Below are 24,168 nucleotides of genomic sequence, written 5' to 3' on the forward strand. Positions count from 1 at the left end.
CATGGCCACAGTGAACTGATTGTTTCCAAAACCTGCAGTCTCACAGGTGATGATGTATTCTGTCCTCTTCCTCCTGACTCCTGGGTGTGTGATACATGCAACACTGAGCAGTCTTAGATTATTTATATTCTGATTTCAGACCTCTGTCTTCAGAAATAGTTTCCCAGAAAATAGATACTAAATGGCCCCTTTGCTTACTTTTTTCAGAAAGCAGAGGCATCACCTCCTTTTCTAAGTAGCTTTTCTCAACACAAGGATATAGCAGTCTGAGGTATTTGTGCTGACAGACTTGTCAGCCTTCTCATGTTTACATGGGCTGTAAGATACCACTCCAACTTGAGGTGCAATTCCTTATTAGATAAAAATTAAACTGTTATCTGAAGAGGCATAGATATGTTGAAATGGATGTTACTGGAATTTGCTATGGCTTGGCATAGTCACGGTCTAAGCGCTGGAATTGCTGACGATACTCTTCAATGTATATGACAGCAGTACACAGCTTACATGCTCCATATTCTAGTGAACAACTGGTCAGGGTAATTCACACCTTTGTCACTGTTCAGCTGGACAATGTGCCAGGAAGGCTGTGAAACTTGAGAAACCCTAGGTGACAGAGCCCACTGCAGACACCCCTGGGTGCTGCATACATACCCTTCCCTGCCTGCCATACCTAACCAGCTAACAGCAAGCAAAGCTCAATGTCCTCTTGATTGCTTTGAAGTGTGCAATGGTTAAAGTGTAAAACACCAAATAAGGCTCTGGCAGGATAGCAGCAGTTGACAGGATTTATTTTGGCGAGGAATTCAAGAATGGCAGGTAAAAATCTTTTGTTTGAGAATCAAAAGGCTTTCTTGGGAATTAGTCCCTACCTGTAAATGGATTCCTAGAGTGAATAAGAACCATGAAGAACATCAACTGTCTTCCATTTTAAGTGCAAACCATTTACCTAATCTAGCAGGGGTGGGTTCAGACACAGTCCCGAACGCCTCAGCACATACTCTGAAATGACCAGAAGCTCAGTAGTTTCAGAAGCCAGTCATCCACTCTAGTGTGACACTATGATCAACCACCATGTCCTGCTGAAAGGCTTTGGCTTCACAAAGCGGAAGCATATTGACTTGGGCAGACTACGATCCTGTCACAGCTATACAGCTCCAAGACTGCTGCTGGCTTGTGTCTGGCTAGCTTGAGGGCAAAAGGATAGGATAGGATAGGATAGGATAGGATAGGATAGGAGAAAGGAGCAGAGCTTATATGCATACTGTCCTCTTTCATAGGGTATTCTTTTAGCTTTCATCTGAATGATCCATGCAAAGTAGTCTGATTTTGGTGCAGCGGAAAGTCAGAAGTAAACTCATAAATGGCAAAGGGCCCAGATCTCTGCTGCTTTATGTCTTGCAGATAATCATCTGCCTCTCTGCAAGGTGCATGAAGAATTGTCCCAAAGCAGGGCTGTAACATCTAGCACTCACTTTTTTCAGATATAAATCACTGTGCAAAATGCCATGCAGTGGAGAAACAAGCCCAGTGGAGTTGTTCGGGTGTAAAACTGGTCCAAGAGACATCTGGCTCAAGCCATACTGATTTAAATTAGAAGGAAAGGGTTATGAACACTAAACGACTTTTTGCAAATGAGTGGTTCAGAAAATCTCACCTTCTGTAAGGTTTACTCATCCTTTATCCTTAGGAAATAGGTTTTATTATTCCTGATAGTAATCCCTCTATAGAGGGAGACGGGGAGGTAGGCAGGGGAAAGGGAATTTAAAAAGGGAAGGAGATAATTGCTTTTGTGTTCTCTTGCCTGAAGAAAACTCTTTCATTTTGTTTTTCTACTACAGACTATGGAAAGGCTGGAGAAATCAGAAGTTGGTTTTGGTGTGGTTTTTTTCTTTCTACACCAAACCTTACATTATAATTGGAGAAAAGCTAAATTAGCAGCTTTTCATTAATGAGATCTGTGGTTGCATTTTAACAGGTTGACTAAATTGTGTTTCATGAAAGGAGTACTAAATTTACTGACAAGAAAACAAAACAACTTTGTTCTCAGAAACTTGTCTGTTCAAAGGTCATTGATCTTTTTAACTGTATTTCCTTTGTGCTGTGTCTTCAGAGGCAGATAACACAGGAGTTGGGGGTGGGGGCAGGAGCCAAACATTCTTGTCAACTTTATAACATTTGGATATAATATTTATTTTACTGAAGGTGACTTCTTTCTTCTTGAACTAAGAGATTTAATTCTCTGAAAACCCCTCAGATGGTTATGGATCTTAGTAGCAACCACAGGCAATGTCTGCTCTTGTATTTTTTAAATCAGTGCAAAGAGAAAAAAAAGACCTGGGTTTGGATATTAACCGCTCTAAAAAATCTAATCACTTCACTTTGGTTGCTGCTCTAGATAAGAACTTTTCTGAAAACAAAAGCCTGATAATTGATTAACAGAAAAGTAGGCTTAGGCTCTTGATCAAGCCACAGAGGTGAAGTCATATATGTTACCTTAAATTTCTCTTGCCTTGCATTTAGTGGGAGGTTAGAAGATGTGCACACTTGGTCACTTTGGAATGCCTAAGACCAGAGCATCATGCGTCTGTGTCCTGATTTGCCCCTTCCACGCTTCAAAGTAGGTAAGTTCAAGTCTGTGGAATTTATCAATTATTGTTCTGTGGATCAGATAGTAGAGTCATGCCTGTTCTCCATGAACAGTAAAGTTCTTCAGGCATAGCAGTTTTTCCAGTGTGTCTTTGGTCAAATCACTCTTCTTACTCTTCCATAGAGTGCCTAATATATTTGGGGGATACTCCTCAGACAGTGGCTACATTTCCATGGTGCTGTATATAGCTGGTAGGCATTTGGGAAACCTTTTGAAATTACCAGTCTTCTCTTTGCAGATTACCACTATTACTGGGGTTTTTTGAAAAAAAAAAAAAAAAAAAAAAAAAAAAAAAAAAATTCCTTGCTTGTGCATGATATTTTTAATATTAGTAATTTTCTCTCTTTTTCTCTTGGTGCCTATATCCCCTTCAGACCATGGAGAGGTGGCCCTTTTTGATGCCCAATACTGTTCAAATGGTGAATAGGTTTTGCACACGACCGAGTTCTTTCTCTTTGATTCACTTTTTACTTCAAATTTCGTTTTCAAAATGCTAGCAGTACTTCATGGGTTTTTTTGCCAGGATATGCCAAGCAGCCCATTTATTCTCAGTGAGAAGCTCAATTATTCTGAGACTATACCGAGCTGCTTCTAAAAAATGTGGCTTTTTGAGACTTGTAGAAATAGGAAGGAAATAAATAAGAAAGGGTACAGGAGAGGGTCATGTCTGGGTCAGTTTTCTTTCTCTTTTCAGGACTGGTATTAGGGTTGTACCCAACAGCCAGTGTCCCATGCAGTTGGATTCAGACAAACACATGGACAATGTTTGCTTTCCCAGAGAGCTGGCAGCCTTGATGTAATGACAACCGTAAAGAAAGAGGTAGGGGACCCCGAGGGCAGTGTTTGTTCATGCTTCCAGTAGATATGCCTCACTCACAAGTGTAAATACATGCAGTAAATATTCCATCAGTCTATATTTTATATTTAGACCTCTGTTTCTTTCTTGAGATTATTAAAGCCAGATTCTTGTCCTTGCCAGCCCTGCCTATATTTTTATATATCTGTTAAATATCCTTTGTTTTCCTTCTTTTGCTTACTTTTACTATCACTGTCTGTCTGCTATTACAAATCCTCTTGACCAGCTCTCCCAGAAGAACACAAGCTCTTTTTCTTCTGTCCTCCCATCACTCAGCCTCATATTGCCAATTGATCTTATTCACTGAACTTTCCTCTTCTGTAAGCCCTTTTCCCCACCACAGATGATAGGTATTACACTGGTGACCTTACAGAGACTGGTAAAATACCCCTGAGGCAGGGGTTGGCTGGTTCATTCTGCTACTTCAACAGCCCCAAGTGTCTAGGCAAGTCTGCATAATTAGCAGCAACAGTTTTGGCATAAGGAGAAGTCAAAATGCAGAATATGGTGCCTGCTATAGCCTCATTCACTCTGCTTCTGCCTTCCCACCCAGGAATGGTAGGTGACAAAATATGTGACATTAATTCTGCTAGCCATGAAGAGAGTCTTTCTTTACCTTTTGGGCTCTCAGAAAGAACTGAGGATGGACTAATCTATTCTTTCACCAGTCATTGTAGTCATCTCTTGTCATTACTCAGTTAATCCTCTTTGCTTTCAAAAACTGAACATAGGTTCAGTTCTTCGCACGACCATGCAAAATGTCAAAAAGCTCTGAAGGATAATGCACATCTGTTCTAACAGAAACATCTACAAGGTAATCATCTATATCTGAACAAGTAATCTAGACTTCCCATGTAGTCAAAGACAAGCAGGCAAGAGGTGATTCATCTCGTAAAGTAGAGAGCTAAAATAGATCAGATGATTCACATCCTGAGTGTGCTTATTGCTCTTCACTGACTGTACTTGGAGCTAGTTCAGACAGAGGTATCTACATTGCAAATGCTTAAAGCTGGGTGAAAGAGTCCTTCCCAACGGCATTTTAAGTGGAGGTGGACTTGGCCCTTATCACTGACTAATTAGTTATATTTTAGATAAGTTTCCTAAGTTTGGGGATGAGGTGTTATCATTTGGGTCATCTAGCTTTCTGGTAAAGATAAACAAGATCTTTGCTAGTTATGAGAAGGAACTTATATCGAGCTAAGTGAATCACATGCTGGCTCTTTCTCTAGGGTCTGCCTCTTCTGTTAATCATAGACAGCAACAATTCAAGTTTCTTTTTATTCTGAAATTGCAGCCAATGGGACATAACTACATGTTTCTGACTAAATAGCTTTCCATGGGATTGAAGCATCCAGTAGCCAAAAGTCTACACATAATTAGTTCTTGTTCCCACTTGGGCAACACTGGATATTCCTTTCTAACAGAGATGTTGTAGTTGGAAATTTCATTTGCACACTTAATGTACTCTTATCATGCATGTACTTGCACTCACACTTGTGTCCATCCTTCTTCAAGTCTACACTAGTCAAATTCCAAGACTTCTGTTTTGGCTAGCTGGTTCCTCCAGTTAGTCGTGTCTCAGTATTATCTGTATCATCAAAATTGTCACTATTTCACTTTACAAACAATAAGAATATAATCAGCTGTGTAACTTCCCTTCAACATTTCAAGGATTCTCATTGCTTGGTGACGAGTTAACTGGAGTGTGCTTCCTGCACCAGCCAGCTTAGGGGCTTTTCTGGACATACCTGCTAAAAGAGAATAGACTAGTAAAGCAGAGATCAGGGTCTGTTGCCTGTCCTTCTGTAATTTATTCTCATTTCCTAAAGTAACTGCCCTTCGTGAAGGACACAGTTGAACTTTTCCTACAGTTAGGAGCCATATTTGGTGAGATGGCTGGTGATTTAGGCCCTGCTAGAGTACTTTGAAGTGCAAATGCTGTGATAAGACACCATATCTCAAGGAGACTTCCGTAGGAAAAGTGTAAGGATCCCTCCAAGGGCAGCTCAACAATAAGACCATTAAATCTAAAGTATTACAACTAGGTCATGGGGAATAAGGTCAGAGAGGCAAGGCTTTTGTATTGCACAATGAATGTGAATGAGAGCTGAGCTACTGAAGATAGTAGTAATAAAAAGCATGTTATCAGAACTAGTTTGTTACACAAACTAGCTGACACATCTCAAGGGTCAGCATGGATATTTCAAGTATGAAAACTTGCTGAATGGACAGTACACTGATGATAAAGTACAAGATTGCAAATGATGCTTAATGATGGTTGAATAGAGTGTGCTCTCTTTATATATGGTTGGAGTTCTCAGTATGGAAGATCTACAGAGAGACATACTCACATTATAGTCACACAAGGGAAAAAAAAAAGAATACAAAGGGAAAAAAAATAAAACAAGCTCTCCTGCTATCATTATAAGCCATAAAATGCACTTGCAACATTATATTTTCTCTGCAAGCCAGGGGTCTTCCCTCAAAGCAGCATGGAGGCAGGCAAGGAGATGGAAGAGGGTAGAGAAGCAGATCATGTCCTTGTTAGTTTAATGATTTATCTCTAGGTTTGTTTGTCTTTGGTGTGATTAATTGCTTCCAAATATCTGCTACCACAAAGTCTGCTCTATATAGAAAAGATGCATCCTTGTGGGTGGGATCTCTTATCTTTGGATGAATCAACCCTGAAAATGCCCCAGTGATCTTGTGTCTGACACATTTTTGCTTGTATGGGACAGACTATTAGAAACTAAATCACAGGAAGCAATCCGGGAGGGAGAGAGACACAGGAGCCCAGCCAGATTTTTTTTTCCCCCAGAATTTTGTAATTTTGAGTGTGCTCCTAATTCTTGTGCACCTTTTAACACTCCCCGCTCCTTGTTTTAATTATTACACATATCAAAAGCGCAACTGCCCTGTATTCAGTCACCAGATTACAAACGTGGGAAAGGGAAGAGGCAGCTCACTGTATGGAATCAACTGGAGCCTGGTCTTGAACCAGGGCACATGCAAGCTGTGCTATCCCCCTCCTTACATGGGAGGACCTGTTATTGCTGAACTCTGGAGTCTAGGAGACAATAATCAAGACTGGGAAGTCAGGTGAGAAATATGCCGTCCTTCTATGAGTGGTGTGCATGGCATTTCCACTCGCACAGTGAGGTCAGATCAGTGTCTTGCTTGGTTTTGTTCTTCGGTGGACAGGAAAGAATTATTGGTGATATTCCCAAGTGGGGATTTGTTTCAGAAATTTGTGACCCAGTAGATATAAAGAGGTGAGTTTGCAAAACTGCCACTTTATTTCTCATACACTGCTGAAGGAGGGAAAAAGGACTGATGTAGCTGTGCTGGTTTCTGGTTTTTACATCTGCTTTCACTGTGTTCTGAGATATGATGAGGAAGAAGCCCTGTTGCAGGTCACTTTGTCTTGTTTCTTCTGGAATTTTCTCAGTATTTTACTGTTGCTCCTGGCTTTTCCGCTGACCTACATTTATCTTTCCTTTTGCCCTTCTGCTAGGCATGTAGCAATACTTCCCTGGATGCCTTGTCTCCCTCACCAATCCAACCTTCCCTCCAGGTTCTGTTCATTCACTTGTATTTTGTCAGATAATATTAACCATATAAATTCACCATGAATTGGGGATTTTTCATTTTCTTTATATCAGGGAGGTGCATCTGTAAGGTAACAGGATTGTATGTCATGTCTGATAAGGAGACCAGAACTTCTCTATTTCACTCCCAAATGCATTATAGGCCAAATTCTGACTCTGGTAGAAAGACGCTCGAATGTAGCTCAGGGTAAAATTTAGCCTGTAGTATAACCTTCCTGTCAGAGCCAACAATTTACTATCATCTAGTTTGTGGATAGCATGAAATTAAGCAGAACCACTATCCTAAACTGTAATAAAATCTATTGACATCCAAACTATGTATTATGCATATGTAGTCTATTATCCTGAGGCAAAAATGCACAGAGGTTTGACAGCAACCTAATGAAGGAATGCAAAAGAAATAGGTTTTAAATAAAAATCTACAAAAGGACAGAAAAGGTACCTGATAGCCAAAGGGCTGGTTCTCTTTAAGATCTGTTTCAAGAAAGTGCAATTCTGGGAGCAGGAAGAGGAGTTATGGGAGCATGATGAGGAAGATTAAGGGGAAATGAATGCAGGTGATTGCGAAGGAGGAAGATTTTTGTTAGGAAATGAGTGTCAGGGCTGCAGGAGATGATGACGCAGAAGCAGTCAGAGCACAAAATGCGTCCATGTGATGACACACTGGGGTGGGGAGAAGGGAAAAAACGATGATCTTCCACAGTGGGCCTAGAGATGAAGTTCCTGAAGGGGATCAATGCTCCTGATGAGTAGGACAGAGCTACTCCATTGGTTTAAGGAAATCCTGTTTGATAATTTTACCAGTTCTGACCAGAAGGAACCAGTACAGCAATTGCTCTTTTGCCAGCCAGCTGGCTTCACGGCTGGACATTGAGTTGACACGAAGACTACATTAAAGAGTACAAACAATAGCAGACTAGACAATGAAAGACTAACTAGCTCCTACAGGAATGGGGGCAGCAACAAATATCCAGACCTTGTGGATCTCTAGGAAATTGTATTTGCAGTCTCTCTCCAGACTGTGGCCTGCCATCTTAAGAAGCTTTTTCTTTTTTTTTAAAGACTCTTAGCAATAGCATAAAGGAAAAATTGTTGAGATCCCATCCTGGAGAGAAAAGGCTAACTGTCTCAAGGAATGGTTTTTTTCTGCTTTTTTTTTTAACACAGCTCTTGCTAATCACTTTTTTCCATCTAACTTATTTAAAAGTTAGCAGTCATCAACATTACCATCCTTAATCTAAAATGTGTCAACATGCTGAATCCTACTGGGATTTTACAATTTATTTTTAATGTGTAAATTGTCTTCGAGAATTAAGGGTACTATGATGTTCATAAAAAGCATATTCTTGCTATCGCTGGAGAAATAGAGCTAAATAATAAATTAAAGCCTTTCTACAAAAACGTTAATTCTTTGCATACATTTGTTTTTAAAGCTCCCTTATTTGTGAGCAGTGATAAAAAAATATTCTGCACCCTTTTTTTTTTTGATAGTGAGATGAGAAAAGTGTAATAGGAAAGTAAAATTAAATTATATTTCATTACTGATGACAACCTGAATAAAACATGGAGAGAGTATTATCAGGCTTCAAGAACTTCTGGCACCTTGACAACAAACAGAACAAATCTATATCCACTTAAAAGCTCCCACACATTAAAGTACCCCAAAATAATCATCTCTCTTTTCTCCAGCTGCAAACTAGATGAACTGGCAGTGAACAAAAGGAAATCATTTCCTCTTGAATTTTTCACAAGAGCTGTGTTTCAAAAGAAGCATATCACATAGTCTTCATTACTTCATTTCATACCAGGGCACACCCCAATGCTGCACTTAAAAATCTTAGAAACCTCTCTGGGAAAAAGATTCCCTGGGCACCCAATTTCACTCATATGCAGACTTCATCAAAACTGATCTAGATCAGGAGTAAACAACATACGAGGACATAACGTTCTTACTGATACACGATCTTCTGTTTGCTCTGAAAGCAACCACATGACGCAATGGAGCATAGTGCCAAAAGTTAGATAGCACTCCTTTAACCATCCAGGCAGCTCACAACTTTGATGTGGCCTTCACTGTGCTCCCAATGAAGTTTTCCTCTTTTTTTTTTTTCCAAAGCACAGACAGATAGCCCCTACACAGATTTAGGGGATGGCTGTGCTGTGGGATCCTTCCACTCTGCTCAGTACTGATGCTACAAATTGGGAGTGCTGTGTCCAGTGTTGAGCTTCCCAGGACAAGAGACACTTGGATGTACTGGAGCAAGTCCAGTGAAGGGCCACAAAGAAGGTCAAGGGACTGGAGCATTTGACGTATAAGAAGAGGTTGTAAGAGAAGGGACTGTCCAGCCAGAGAAGAGAAGGCTCAGAGGGGATCTTATCCATGTGTATGAATACCTGACTGGGGAGTGTGGGGGTTGTAATGAAGAGGGAGCCAGACTCTTCTCGGTGGTACCCATTGAAAGGACAAGAGGCAATGGGCACAAATTGAGACACAGGAAATTCTGTTTAAACATGAGAAAAAACATTTTCACTGTGAGGATGACCAAGAACTGGAATGTTGTGCCCAGAGAGCTTGTGGAGTCTCAGTCCTTGGGGATATTCAAAACCCAGCTGGACGCAGCCCTGAGCAACCTGTTGTAGCTGACCCTGCTTTGAGCAGGATGGGTCGGCTAGATGATCTCTAGAGGTCCCTTCCAACCTCAGCAATTGTGTGATATAAGAGTAGCAAAGACTACAGCAGCTGCTTTCCTGTAGAGTGTGGCTCATTAGCCAGAGAAGCCGTTCTGGGAGTGCAGCAACGCTGGAAAATATGCCTTACCCAAAGAGAGCTGCTGGGCTCAGTGCAGTGATAGTGGTGAGATCTCTGCTGTTTTCCATAACTTTCCAAGGTAGCGCACTAAGATTGTAACATCCTCTGAGCAGAGATCCTGCTTTGTTTTGTAGACTCTGCCTATTGTTCAGGGTCATCTAGGTACACATTGTGCTGCAATAAATAATGGATGGCCAGCTGAGAGCCACAGGATGAGCAAGAATCACAGAGTAAATCTGGAACCTGCAATGTCCTTGCCAGAGTCTCTTTTAGGACAAAAACAAAACAGCTCCAGCAGAGGTCAGTTAAGGAAAACTTTTGTTTTATTGAAACATTTGCTTTGGCATAGATGGTATCTTTGAAAGAAAAATACCAGGCTTTTTGTTGTGTTTAGGATATTCAAATATATGTATTTCTTAAAAAGAAATAAAGACACGTATCCTCAAAATATTAGCTACTATTTTTGCAAGTCCTTAAAAAAGTTCCTGTAAAAGTGAACAGAAAAGATTATTATTCCATCTTAGTTTTTCTAATCTGGGTTTATATGACAGTTAGAGATGTTCCAATTTAGTTTAAACAGTCCTAGAGGGTTGTTTCAGACTATGAGAGCTTTCCCCTTCCTTTCCACCCTTCTTCTGTTTCCTTGGAAGATCACAATGATGTAACTCCTCCCTTGAAGTGCCTCTCTGAGCACCATTCCCCATGTTAGGGCCTTGTAGGATCTTATAGTTGTTGCCCATGCTGTGTCTGATCACATCAGAGAGCCCTCAGTGAGACAGCACAAAAATGAATATCTCCTAAGAACTGAGTATTCCTGTGGAGTATCTAAAACCGTGCACAGCCAACCTTACAATCATAACTGATCAACCTTTAAGTCATTAAACAGTAAACTCTAAAAAATCTCAGATGCATCTTCAATTCCAACTGAGGATGTGAAATCAAGAATACCTCTAAATAGCAGAATATATGACCCACACTCATCTGTCTTCACTGCTAACTTCTCTTTCCTAGTTTGAGTATTTATCTTCCTGATTATTTTTTTTTTTGTTATGAACCTACAATGCATCTCCTTTAAGGTAAGGCCTTTCTTTCGTTTATGTTTACAAAACTTAGCACAATGGTAGCCTGACAAAGCAATAAATGAGCTGTGAACGTCAGAGAAAATGGGAAAATGGATCAAAACTACCTGAATTAAGAGATTTGGAAAACATGGATAGGAAAATAGAACAAAATGGGAACGGCAAATCAGCAAAATCAATAAGGTAACTATTCAATACTACCTGAAAGAAGAACAACTTAGAAAGTACAATTCTAAGAAAGATGACAAGAAACTATACAGTAGCTTGCAATGAGATATGGCAGAAAAATAGGCCAGTGCTTAGGTAAACATCATTCTCCATACTTTTGGGATATGACTTCACATTTAAGTGTGAAAAAAATATCATTAAAAGAGCTACCCAAAAGCATATGTTAAAAACTTTGAGAAATAAATGAACAACAAGAAAGATGAATAAAACTAAAAATTTGTATCTTGGCTAAATATGCAATATAGAGGGGAATAAGCAACAAGAAGATGAGAATGATTTAGACTATCACTTAAGAGTATAAATAATAGGATGAAATTAAGCTCAAGGTAGTATCAAATGAGAGTAATTCAAACAAATCCTGATGAATTGATGCTTTGAAGAACCATCTTCCCAGAGGAATGGTGAAACCATGTGAAAATTTACAGAACATAAATAAACGTACAACAGGGAACTTCTGTACTGTTGGAGAGATATATGTATTTATTCATCCATACCATCTATTTATCAAAGTGCTTTGGCTGAAGAAACATAAGGCAAGCCTTTCTTTCCTCATGTGGCAAAAGCAGGTACTACTATAATCAGCATTAGACCGCCACTGGGAGATTAACACTTGAGACATGTAGCCCAAAAGCGGGACAGAAATAATGCATCTAGGAAGTGATTGATTTTTGAACCAATGTGTGCTGGAGAACCTGCTAGGAATAATATAAGCAGATATGCGGTCATGACCAGTGACAGGAGAAGGATCGGTAAATAACAAATTGAGCTCCTAGGATCAAGCAATAAAGGTGTTAAACAGTCTGGCAGACTTTCCCAGGGCAATACATCACAAAGAGAGTTTAGGAAGAGTTTTGGGGATTGACAATTTTGTATTTTGCTTCTTTTTTCTTTTACTTGAAAATGTAACATACAAGTCAAAGATATATATTCCAGAGAAATCTCTGTGTACATTCCAAAACATAATTTTAGCATTTTCTCTGACTAAAAAAGCCTCAAGAACTGAAAGGCAGAGTGACTGTCAAGTACCTGTTCCCATGCCACCATTTCTAATCTGGCCATCTGGCCACATTTACCATGTCGTAATCAGAAGGAACATTTAACACTGCCCACAGAGCCCCTCTGCGTTCTGATCCTCCCCTTCCATCATCCATACCTCCACACAGGTTCTCTCGGGTGGCTATCAAGAGATTGTCACTGACTTCATGTATTTCGTGGTAAAACCTGTATGAAGAAATTAGTTTTGTATTGAGACAGCTAGCTCTGATTTTTGGCATTTGATTGCTCTGAGGTCTGGACCCTTTCCAGGAATGCTCCTGTTCCACAGATTTGTGTTCTGTGTATTTGCTAACGACTCAATTTCTGCCAGTGTTCGTTTCTAGAGGAGAATAGGCAACATTGGTTGCTGCTGTAATTTATTGAAACAGTGGAAGAGACTGTGGCTTGGAAGAGATTTGCGATCAATGAGAGTCTGTGTGCTGTCCTCCATTCGGGATTTCTCTTCTAGGATGCTACAGAAGTTAAGAGTCACTGGCACAGAATAAAGAACAGTAACTCACAGGACACGGAAGGCAGATTTCATCTGGCCTTTCACAACTGCTTGAATTTCATTATAGCCATTGACGTCCAGGTCCCATGAAACAGGGGAATCACATCCTTATCTTTGAGGTCCACTACGTCCAAAAGTCCCTTTCAATGCTAAGTTGGGTGCATCTAAGTTTCTTCATAGGTCAGCACACACTTGATGGACGAGGCAGAGATGACAAATGAATCAATATCATGTTCCCATTTTACAAACATTAACTAGGGAATTAAAAAGATCATCACTATCCTCATTACTGCTTCTTTCCTGAGTCTAACCTACGTCTAGTCTCAGCCTCTGGCTTCACATGCTGCTATGTCTTCATATCTTTGTGGGACAAGTAAAGATTTAAATTAGGGTACAGGTACTTATATAGATAAAACCCCAATAAAATGTAACTGAAAGTTGGGACTTAATTTTCTTAGGGGACTGACAATCCCAGTTTCAGTAAAACAGGAGGAACTATTTTAATTAATCCTGCATAGGCTAGTCAGGACATTATTTGATAGCACTCACACCATTAAGGTTGCCCTCTTGCCTAGTCCACTGGCTATATTAGATGGTACAGTGTTTTATGGAAGGTCAGTCTTGCAATAAAGACACTTCATTTGTTGGAAGCTTTTGAGAATGTCTTAGACAAATATCCATCAGGAATAGACTGGACAGAATTGATACTTCCACAGAGCAGAGGTAGTAAATAGCTGAGTTCTGGAGGTTTTCTCCTGTCTTGTTTTCTATTATGAACTGAACAAACTACACCTGAAAACCAGAGAGTTCAGCAGCCCCACAGAAAGGCAAACCAGCAGGAGTTTAGCAGACAGCTTTCATGGAATTTAGGGACTGGAAACCAATATTTTGAGAAGAAGCAAGAGGAAAAAGAGCATTAGGGGATGGGAAAACAAAGCTACACGGACTGTGGTATTTTCACTGGACTGTGTTTGGGCTTACAATAAATTTGTTTCATTCAGCTTTTTCTGCAAGATGCTTCCTTACAAGGCATTTAAGACCCTTGGAACTTAATTACTACCTAGTAAATGACGGTGGTACATGGTTAGAGTTAAAGATGGGGTCACTTATCAATAACAAGATGAGATAAAGGCAATCAAATGTTACTCCTCCTTAGGGCTTATTAGTGACCCAAGACAAATGTGTTGATCCCAATTCATTTCCAAAGTCAAAGTAGAAACCACGCAAGTGTCATTAAAAGTCCCCTTGCTACCAGGCAAAATATAGAGAGTAAAGATGAATTTTAACTATTTTTTCATCCTTGCCTGGCCAAGGTGTAGACTTATTGACAGGCACGTGTGAAAAAGCTTCTGTTGCTGCTGCTTGCTACACCTGATTTTGTAAGAGGGAACTTCAATCTTCAGGGCTGTCAGTTCGGCACCTATAATAAGCATGATATTCATTTCAAAAGGAAATCTACCAAAAAAAAAAATGACAGGCTGAACTTCGCATCTCTACAAGCAGAACTGTTGATCTCCCAAGATAGTGTTCCCAGCCCACACACCCCTCACACTACCATGTGCTGTTGCTTCTTTTCTTTTTTTCCCCAATCTTCCTCATTACATTTCCTTGGCAGAAATCCCACTGTGGATGCTAGCAATAGACTTGCCTTGATGGTGCTCGTCACAATCCCCTGTGACAGCTTAATATCTCGTTATCAACATTAATAATAAACGTGTGTTTCTCTGAATATGCAATGTGAGAATCGAATATATATATATGGGACCTCGCACTGCAGTTATTTGAATGTGTAATGGCTGGTATAAATGCAGACTCAAAGTGCTACAAGTGAAGGACACAATTGGCATGCAGAACCAGGCTCGATTGAGAGCTGTGACATAGACTTCTTGTGTGCCTGAGGGTAAGTTATCTGACCCCATGCACACTCTTTTCCTTGTTCTTTAAATCCCTGTTGCACTTTTAGGGAATGATTTAAGTTTGGTGTGCTACATAGTGCAATGTTTAAATACACAGTCCAACTGATACTGGCATCTTAGTTACAACTACCAACTGATAAATATAGAAATAAAAAATCTGATATTTGCATTTCTGAGGGTATGTATTCAAGAATAGTTAATGGCTTATTTTTCCCTTACATGCTGTCTAATGATAAATAAGACTTCCTGAAGAAAGTCAACCTTTATTTTTATTCTAACACAATTTTTTTATTTAAACGTTCCTATTTATGAATGAACAGAAGTATTTTAGTATAACTTCAAGTACCAAAAGCTGACACACTATCAAAACCAGTTTCATAGATGAAATAAAAAAGGCAGAACATTCTTGTCATAAAATAAAAACTGGGCACGAAAGCAGGTCTTAAAAAAACTAATTTCTGTTTTTAATTTCTGAGAATATTTTTGTTGGTATTTCAATTTCTAGTAGCCAGAGTTGTAAAGGTTTTAGAACTGCCTATAAAAAATAGTGGTCAAAAGGACCACTCCTTTAATGGATATTGGAGCCTACAGCTCATTTGGCCTTACCGTGATGGAAGACATGCTCATGGAAATAAATGCATATTCATAGCAGGGGATTCTGGAACTCCTCAGACACTGTTACTGAGGAAAACTCCTTCATCCATGCCAAAGGTATATTCCAGCCCAAGGACAGGAGACAGCGTTAGCAAAACTATGTGTACTTGGGTGAGTATCCAGCAATGTGCTTACACTTCAAGCTAAATTTTACAAGAAAGAACAAAATTAACAAAACCTGCAGAAGGTTAGAATATCTGAAAATATTTCCATTTATTTTCTAATACAGATTGATAGTAGATACATTAATCTTAGCAACTGTATTCTGACCTCAGTCTATCCTGGCTGTCAAATTTTATGAAGAGAACATGAGTCCAAAGAAGATGTATAAACTCATGGAGAATATCTAGAAAACAATAGAATTAAGATGAGAAAATGTCACTCTGACAGCTGTGTGTGTCCCTAAGCATTTCCCAAAACAACTTCTTGTATGAAGCAGCTCTTGCATAAAGTTAAAAAAATGAGACTATGGAGTCTACTGTCTAGCAAGGAGTCCAGTCTAGAAAGAAAGGTCTATGTGTGCTTGAAGTGTTATGAGACATCAAAATGCAATGGTAAACTTTCAAAACAGAGAGGAGGATACGCACAAGGAATGCCACCACCAAGTATTTTATCTGCTTTCCTATCGGAAAATAAAAAGCAACAAGTGGTTCAAAGTACAGTAGAAACACTTTTTCAAGCATGAATGCAGTGTTATTTAGGCCTTCACTGAAATATAAACTCAGCAGCTCCAGTTTCATTTGAAAGATGACAAAAACAATAGACATTTTTCAATTTACTGAGTTAAAAAGTCAGGAAGGCAGAACTCTTCTCCTCAGCCCAGATCTCTTCTCCACGCCTCCACCACCCTTTTGAATTCACTCTAAATATGAAATTATCATTGTTCTTTGAAATTGAGTCTACAGGAAATGAAAGTTAAACAAGCACAAGTGAATCTCATGAAGAAAGGACTGAATATAAACAAAACATTGTTTTGAAGTTATTGTTTTCCTTACTGAAGAACATTTATCCACTAAACTGTAACTCAAATCTGAAACTGTTTTCAGAACAGAAATGTCTTCAGAAATATGCCAGAATGAAGAATATGCCACTTCTAAGATTTACATAGAAATTTGCCAGGAAGCATCAATATGATCAAGTAGCTGTAATTAGGAAGGTGTCTAATGCAGAAATACCTTAAGAATCCATGCTCTAGGGGCCATGAGTTTGATGAGCTTGGAAGAGGTCTTCAGTCAATGGGATCAGAGAAAAAGGAACAAAGATTGCTGGCTTGGACTTGCTCTTCAGTGACATGCACAAGCTTCTATTTCCCTTTATTTAAATTCCTAAATAATAAAACAACTCAAATTATACTCCTTACATGCCCAGTTTGTGTGGAATTGTCCCTTTTATGGGATATATATACAGCAGTTCTAGCTGTTAAAACTAACTCGGCATCCCAGACATAGGTACATCCAGGGCTGAGATGCAGCTACCCAAAGCAGATACTTGATGTCCTACAGAACAGTACCATTCTCCTCTGGCACATAACCAACTCCCACAATGTGCCACTTTCTCTCTTCTCTTGCTTTAGAGAACTGGAGAATTCCCAAAAATATTTTCTACATATTCGTCTCCTTCTGCTCCTTTCTAAGATCCTTGGAAGCCTGGTTTCAAACTTACTGTCAGTGGCCTCCCACCAATGTCAAAATCATGTTAATTCATGTGATGATTTGCCTGTGTCCTCACACCTGGAAAGCCTCAGACTGAAACTGGGTGAAAGCTGTGTGCTTGATTTAGTCTTAATTTCTTGCCTCAAACTTTCTTTAAATCACAGACTTTCCAGACCCATGTTTAGACAGTAAGATCAGGACTGCAGAGCTTAAACTTGCTCAAAAAAAAGGACTAAGCTGAAAAACTAGTGCAGTATAAACTTGGTTAGAGTCTCTGAGTATCACTCTATTATGAATATTAAATAACAAAGATAATAACCCTGTTTTTGCCAATTTCTGTTCTGCTTCATTCAGCCCATGCAGAGTGTATTGAGATCTCCATCCATCCATGAAACCCTGGAATGTCTTGCTGGCTGGTATTAACAAATGAAAAGCATCAGGAAGTGCAATTCTTGCTAAAGAAATTTTTACGAAAAATAAAACTGAAGTAAGATTTTTACTTGCTTGCCCAAGGATCACAGTTTCTCCATCTGTCTCTGTGTCTGTCCAGCTGTCTGTCTAATGGTTCCCTCTCCTCTACTAGCAATAACTTCTGAATCTAGTAGCCAATTCCAGCCTTTCTTGCCAAAGGAGTCAAATTACAAAGATATTCCAGTTCTTGCATGATCAGCCATTCTTTTTGAAGATCAGCAGTTTCTCCATCTGTCTCTGTGTCTGTCCAGCTGTCTGTCTAATAGTTCCCTCTCCTCTGCTAGTAATAACTTCTGAATCTAGTAGCCAGTTCCAACCTTTCTTACCAAAGGAGTCAAGTTACAAAGATATTCCAGTTCTTGCATGATCAGCCATTCTTTTTGACGATCAGCACATCCGTAAGAGAGAAGATGCGGTTAGCACCACACTAAGGGAGAAGATTCAAGGCAAGCTAAAACAACCAGTTTTTGTGTTTAAGGTAGCCAATTTCAACATGTATTACTGGAAATCAACTTCAGCACATGTTAACTCTTGCCCAGAGAGCAGTAGGTGAGTGCTGAAGGGACCTGACAGAGCTTTGAAGAGGGAATGAGAACATCAAAGATATGTTAAGGTAGGGGAACCCAATGTGTTTTATATAAGTCCATAGAGACCAGGCTGAGTGAACTGCAGCTTAATACCAAATTAAATTAAGATTAAAATACGGCAGCTTATTTAATGGTGAAGTTTTAATATGTTTGTCTTGCTTCTTGATGTGCTATTGATAGGAGTTATTTTACTACAATTTACTACATTGGGTTGAAGAACATATATTAAAGACCCAAGGAAAGACAAAATACGTCCAACACTTTCACCTTACAGTAGGCAGAACACTATGGATTTTAGGTCTACACTACCTACTTAATCCTAACCATCTTTATGAATTAAACCAAACCTTCCTCTGGCATTGTGAGGAGGTTTGTAATTCATAAAAGGTGCTAACTCATATACTTGTAGCAAATCACATGAAGTGCAGATAAATATGAAGAGGATTAAAAAGTCTCTTTGTGATTGACACTGGCTGACCAATACTTTAGAAGACCCTCAGACAACTTCTTGACACAGAAACTTAAGTTCCTGTTAAAACACGTGGGAGTTTTCTGTAGACTTGCAGTGGGGTCAGGATCATAGTACATGCTTACTGTTTGGGCTGTGATAGCGCTAGGAAGAGGTACCTGTTCCTTTCATGGCTGGATGATTGCACTCAAAGAGTTGCAGTCAACGGCTCGATGTCCAAGTGGAGACCAGCCACGAGTGGTGTTCCTCAGGGGTCGGTATTCGGACCGGCGCTGTTTAACATCTTTGTCAGCAACATGGACAGTGGGATTGAGTGCACCCTCAGCAAGTTTGCCAAAGACACCAAGCTGTGTGGTGCCGTCGACATGCTAGAGGGAAGGGAGGCCATCCAGAGGGACCTTGACAGGCTTGAGAGGTGGGTCTCTGCGTACCTCATGAAGTTCAACAAGGCCAAGTGCAAGGTCCTGCACATGGGCCGGGGCAAGCCCAAGCACAATTACAGGCTGGGCGATGAGTGGATTGAGAGCAGCCCTGCCAAGAAGGACTTGAAGGTGTTGGTTGACGAGAAGCTCAACATGACCCAGCAATGTGTGCTCACAGCCCAGAAAGCCAACCGTATCCTGGGCTGCATCAAAAGAATCATGGCCAGCAGGTCAAGGGAGGTGATTCTGCCCCTCTACTCTGTTCTCGTGAGACCCCACCTGGAGTCCTGTGTTCAGCTCTGGGGCCCCCAACAGAAGAAGGACATGGACCTGTTGGGGCGAGTCCAGAGGAGGGCCACAAAGATGCTCAGAGGGCTGGAGCAGCTCTCCTCTGAAGACAGGCTGAGAGAGTTGGGGTTGTTCAGCCTGGAGAAGAGAAGGCTCCGGGGAGACCTTACAGCAGCCTTCCAGTACCTAAAGGGGGCCTACAAGAAAGCTGGGGAGGGACTTTTTACAAGGGCATGTAGTGATAGGACAAGGGGTAATGGCTTTAAACTGAAAGAGGGTAGATTTAGATGAGATGCAAGGAAGAAGTTCTTTACTGTGAGGGTGGTGAGGCACTGGAACAGGTTGCCCAGAGAAGTGGTAGATGCCCCCTCCCTGGAAGTGTTCAAGGCCAGGTTGGATGGGGCTTTGAGCAAGCTGGTCTAGTGGAAGGTGTCCCTGGCCATGGCAGGGGGTTGGAACTAGATGATCTTTAAGGTCCCTTCTATGATTCTATGATTCTATGATTCAGTTCATCTTAAAAGCATCGTCTAAAGTGTCAGAGGAAGCCATTTCTGTTTTGGGTTGGCACCTCATGCAGCCGTATTTTCTTAATGGTGGTTACAGAGCAAATGCACTCAGCAGGTGTTTCTCTGCTGACTTGGCACTTCTTGGATCCCCTTGGATCCGTAAATGCAGTTCTTATTCATCAGTCCTGCACACAAACAGTTGTATGCGGCAGAGCTCAGCCTTCACAGAAAAAAATAAATGTTTTTGAAATTGTGCTGCTTTGGTCTGAATGCTCGTTAGATAAGTCTACTCTGGAGCCAAGGGACACTTAATGATAGCCTCACATAGGTCTGATGTTCCCTTTTAGCTATACAAAGTAAATTTTAGGTTTTGTGCAAGGCCCCAGATTAACAGCCGGGGAGGCTAGTGTCTTCATTCTCTTCACAGAGGTCTGTTGAGACAGCAGAGCAGATTTTCTTACAGTACTTTCTTCTGCAGGGAAAAGTTTCTATCTGTTTCTCCTACTTTCTGTTGCCCAGTCAATCCATGCATTGCACTTCTGTTGCAGAAGAAACACCTATTCTGACTTTTGTTCTGTTGAAACTTGTTCATTTAAAACCAAGCTGAATTTATGCACTTTGTGTGAAAAACTCAATATTCATTAGAAAATAATGACTTCTGATCACTGAAGACCTCAGTGTCCTAGACCTACAATGTCTTAGACAGGAAGTTCTGGGAGGGACATAAGATCATCTGGTCTAGGCTCAACACAGATCGTAATTCATATATAACACACCTAACAGAAGCTAACCTACTCACAAACACCAGGTTAAGGTTTATTCCTTCTTTTGAACTGATCTACTGCTTATGGAACATGGAAATGTTTTGTTGTTTATCACCCCCCGTGTGACACAGCTCTAGCTGGAATATCACAGCTGCCAATCAGCTCACCCATTCTGAGTGAGGTACTATTAATTGATCCCTCTGGACTTACTCTGTGAGTCTACTTCAGGTATTGATTTGTTCATTGCCCTCATCTACATTATTTCAACACTGAGTTTTTTCTTCCAGATAATAAAGTCGTTACAGGTTTTAAAGTCAATTATAACCCTACATATGGAATAGATAATATCAACAAAAAAACCCCCAGATAATTTAAAGGGTAACTCTGAACATAATTTACAATATACCTTATATATTTGGATAGACTGCATCTTGGGATGCTTAAATTTGAAACAGATGGTCAGGTGATTTGAAAATGACTCAAGGAAATCTGGAAATTAGCTTACAGCAACATGAAGGAATATCTGTTAGATTGAAAAGGGAAAAAAGATGGGGCTGTTGATTGGGCTGGAGAGTAAATGAGACAACAATAGATGTTTGGTTCCATAGACTGGAAAGAATCATTTTCTGGGTTATGAATATGATATTCACCATGATACATACTTAGGAAAAGAGAGACACATTCTGACAGGCAATGCTTAGTTGCAGGCAGTTTAAAATCAGTGCCAATATAGAAACAGGAAATTTATCTTATAAATAAACATGACTAAATGTATGAAGACTCCAGGAATTTGAAGTGACAGTTAAAGTGGCACCTTGTGGTTCATCATATTTGATCCCACTGTGTCAATGTCACAGTGGCAGCTGGTATCAAAAATTGCTGGTGGGGAAGAGGATAATAAGCTTCTCCCCTCATCCTTGCCATCTTTCCTAACCAAGTTATTCATATTTATGGGGGGTGGAAACTGGGACAGTGGTTTTGAAAAGTAGAAAAAAGAAGGGATGTCTAGGTTCACTATACTCAGATCATGTCCTCAAGTGAAAAAAAGTTAAGATGTTTCAGCAGCAGGTAAGGAGGAAGACAATAACATTTATCCCTCTATAGGGATGCCATTCTCCTCTCAAGTTCTGATCTATGATCTCCTGTCCAGCCCTGCCCTAAATTCACCCTGTTTTGTGTTGTACATACAATTTAATTGACCTGTGTAGCTGAGTACCTTGCGTAATGGAGAATGTGTCTCTAAACCCCTTCAGGCAGAGTCAAATCTCCCTTTAGCTAGATGACTGCCCCAGCTATTGAGTTATTGGCTGAGGGAAGTGGACAGCAATGCCTTCTCCTTCTCCCATTAGGGGTCTGAGTCTTCCCAGGCAATGTGTGGTGCTCCTCATGTACTTCACCTGGATGCTGAATGTTCCTGTGGCTGGCCAGACCCCTGAAAGTCAGGTGCTGCAATACTTTGCATCAAAAGATTTGACCCTCCTGCCCCCTTCACAGTCCTACACTTAGAGCTGAAGTTCGGAATTCAGTAGCTCTGGGATTTCGTACGAGGAGCCTGCTAGTGGAGGCACAAGAGTTTTGTGCAGTGTGTTACAGCTGGAGAAGGTAGTTGGCAGCTATAGCACTACTAACAAGGACTGCAACTGTTCGAAATGTGTAAGTTAACTTTTCATCTTCTCCAAATTCTATTCATTTCATTGTAATATATACATGGCATTTGCACATTCATCAGTATTTGAAATCCAGTCTTTAAATTGTCCTATATATGCACATATATTTATAAGTTAATAAAAATATACCCTTTCCACATTTTTTCTACAATGAAATAGCCTGTGAGCAAATTACATTTTCTTTTTAGTTTACTCAGCACAGTGAAAGAATATATTGACTCCTAAGTTTCTATGACTTTTTCCTCTACAGCTTAAGAAAATGGCCTCCCACTCTTATTAATTTCAAGTATTTTCCTTGTTGTCCCATAGATTGTCACTGCAGCTCTGACCTCTTTGCAAATTTACAGGTAGACAGAATTAAGACACCTATTTATTTACAGTCATTTCCAAAACAGCTGTGCATCCACATGCTCCTCACAAGAGTTTTATGCACTGTGGGTGTTTCAATCATAAAACCATGTGGCTGGCATATAAAACCAAATCCACTTCAAGAGCTGAATTTCTTAATTGGATGACTGGAGCCATTATAATAGCCTGTGATCTAGATCTTGCTTCTATTAATCTTTTCCTTACTGTTCTTTAGTCACATGAGTTGTGCCACTGACTTAATCAAAACTGTACATATGGAAAAAGATACCACGTCACATTGTTTGTTCCCATTTCATTTCTTCAGTTATCTGCTTCTGGCATGTGAAAGATCCTACATAATCTGTCACTTTGTTAATGAGTGAATGGTGTAGACCTGGAAGCAGCCTGGTTCACCCTGTAGTGTGAAATCTCAGGTTCTGACTTGGGTCCTTGGACATCAAGACTGTTGAGATGCAGCTCACTGGAGGAATGTAGCTAGTCAACCCTGTTAAGCAAGATTGAGGGCTGGATCCTCTGAAGCTTACACAGATCGTATGTGCTGAAACACACATGAAAACCCACTGAGCAAAATTATTTAACTGCATGGGTATATTTACACAGCTACTACTGTGTAAGCAGAGGAAATCATATCATCACTATGAACTTCACACCTTTTTTCCTGTAGGAAGTGACTTCATAAACTCTTGCATTTTGTTTTTCCATGACACAAACTGTCTTCAATTCCACATAAAGGTCTGAATTCAGCCCTCATGCAACTACAGTGATTTAATAGGAGTCATGGAAAGATCTTGGTTAAGGCAAACTGTTGCAAAGTTTTCAAATTGTTCCCACCTTCCATAGCTCAGCCTCATCAGAATACTTTAGCCCCTGAAACAGGAGAAAGAAACCTCTGTCTAGAATTTGTTTTCTAGTAATTTCTTAGGTCAGTTATGGTCTAATTAGTGTCACTAAACATAAAGATGTCATTTATACAAATTAACAAGACAGAATAGAAGAAAAATATTTTAAATAAAGTCATTATTAGAACAAAAGTAAAAAGCAACAACAAAAAAAGTAACAAATGAAAATCAGGCAAGAGCATTACTCTCATACAGCATGGTAGAGAACTATCTGTCGCTATTAAAAATTAAAATGGAAAATAAATGGCCTAAAGATAATTCAGGTCCCACACAACAGACACTCAACACTTGCATGATAGCCAGAGCCACCACCTAGGTATAGGATAGAAACAGATGGCCCCAACCAACATGAGATGAAATTGATGCTGATCAATATGAGAAGGGCAGGCAACAAATCATCCACAGGCTCGCAAATGGCAAAGTGCTCAAGATGGCCTGTGCCACTGAGGCCCGGATGATTCATACTATGAGAACTTTATCGGTTTAACCCTTTCCCAATGACAATATCAAGGCTACTCTCCTCTCTCTACACTAACACCTTACCAAACCAACTCACGTTTGTGTTTCGAGCACTGATTTCAGAGGATTTAGTCTGTATTGTAATGCTGACACAGGGCTCAGGCTCACGCCCAGACCTACTGTTGTTGACATTTGCCAGCACGTTAGCTAATGCCATGAAAGATGCCAACTGGCTTGTCAGGATGGACACATGACTGGGGGCACTTGGTCAA

Source organism: Gymnogyps californianus, chromosome 2, assembly GCF_018139145.2.
Source record: "Gymnogyps californianus isolate 813 chromosome 2, ASM1813914v2, whole genome shotgun sequence".
In the NCBI taxonomy this organism is placed as follows: Eukaryota; Metazoa; Chordata; class Aves; order Accipitriformes; family Cathartidae; genus Gymnogyps; species Gymnogyps californianus.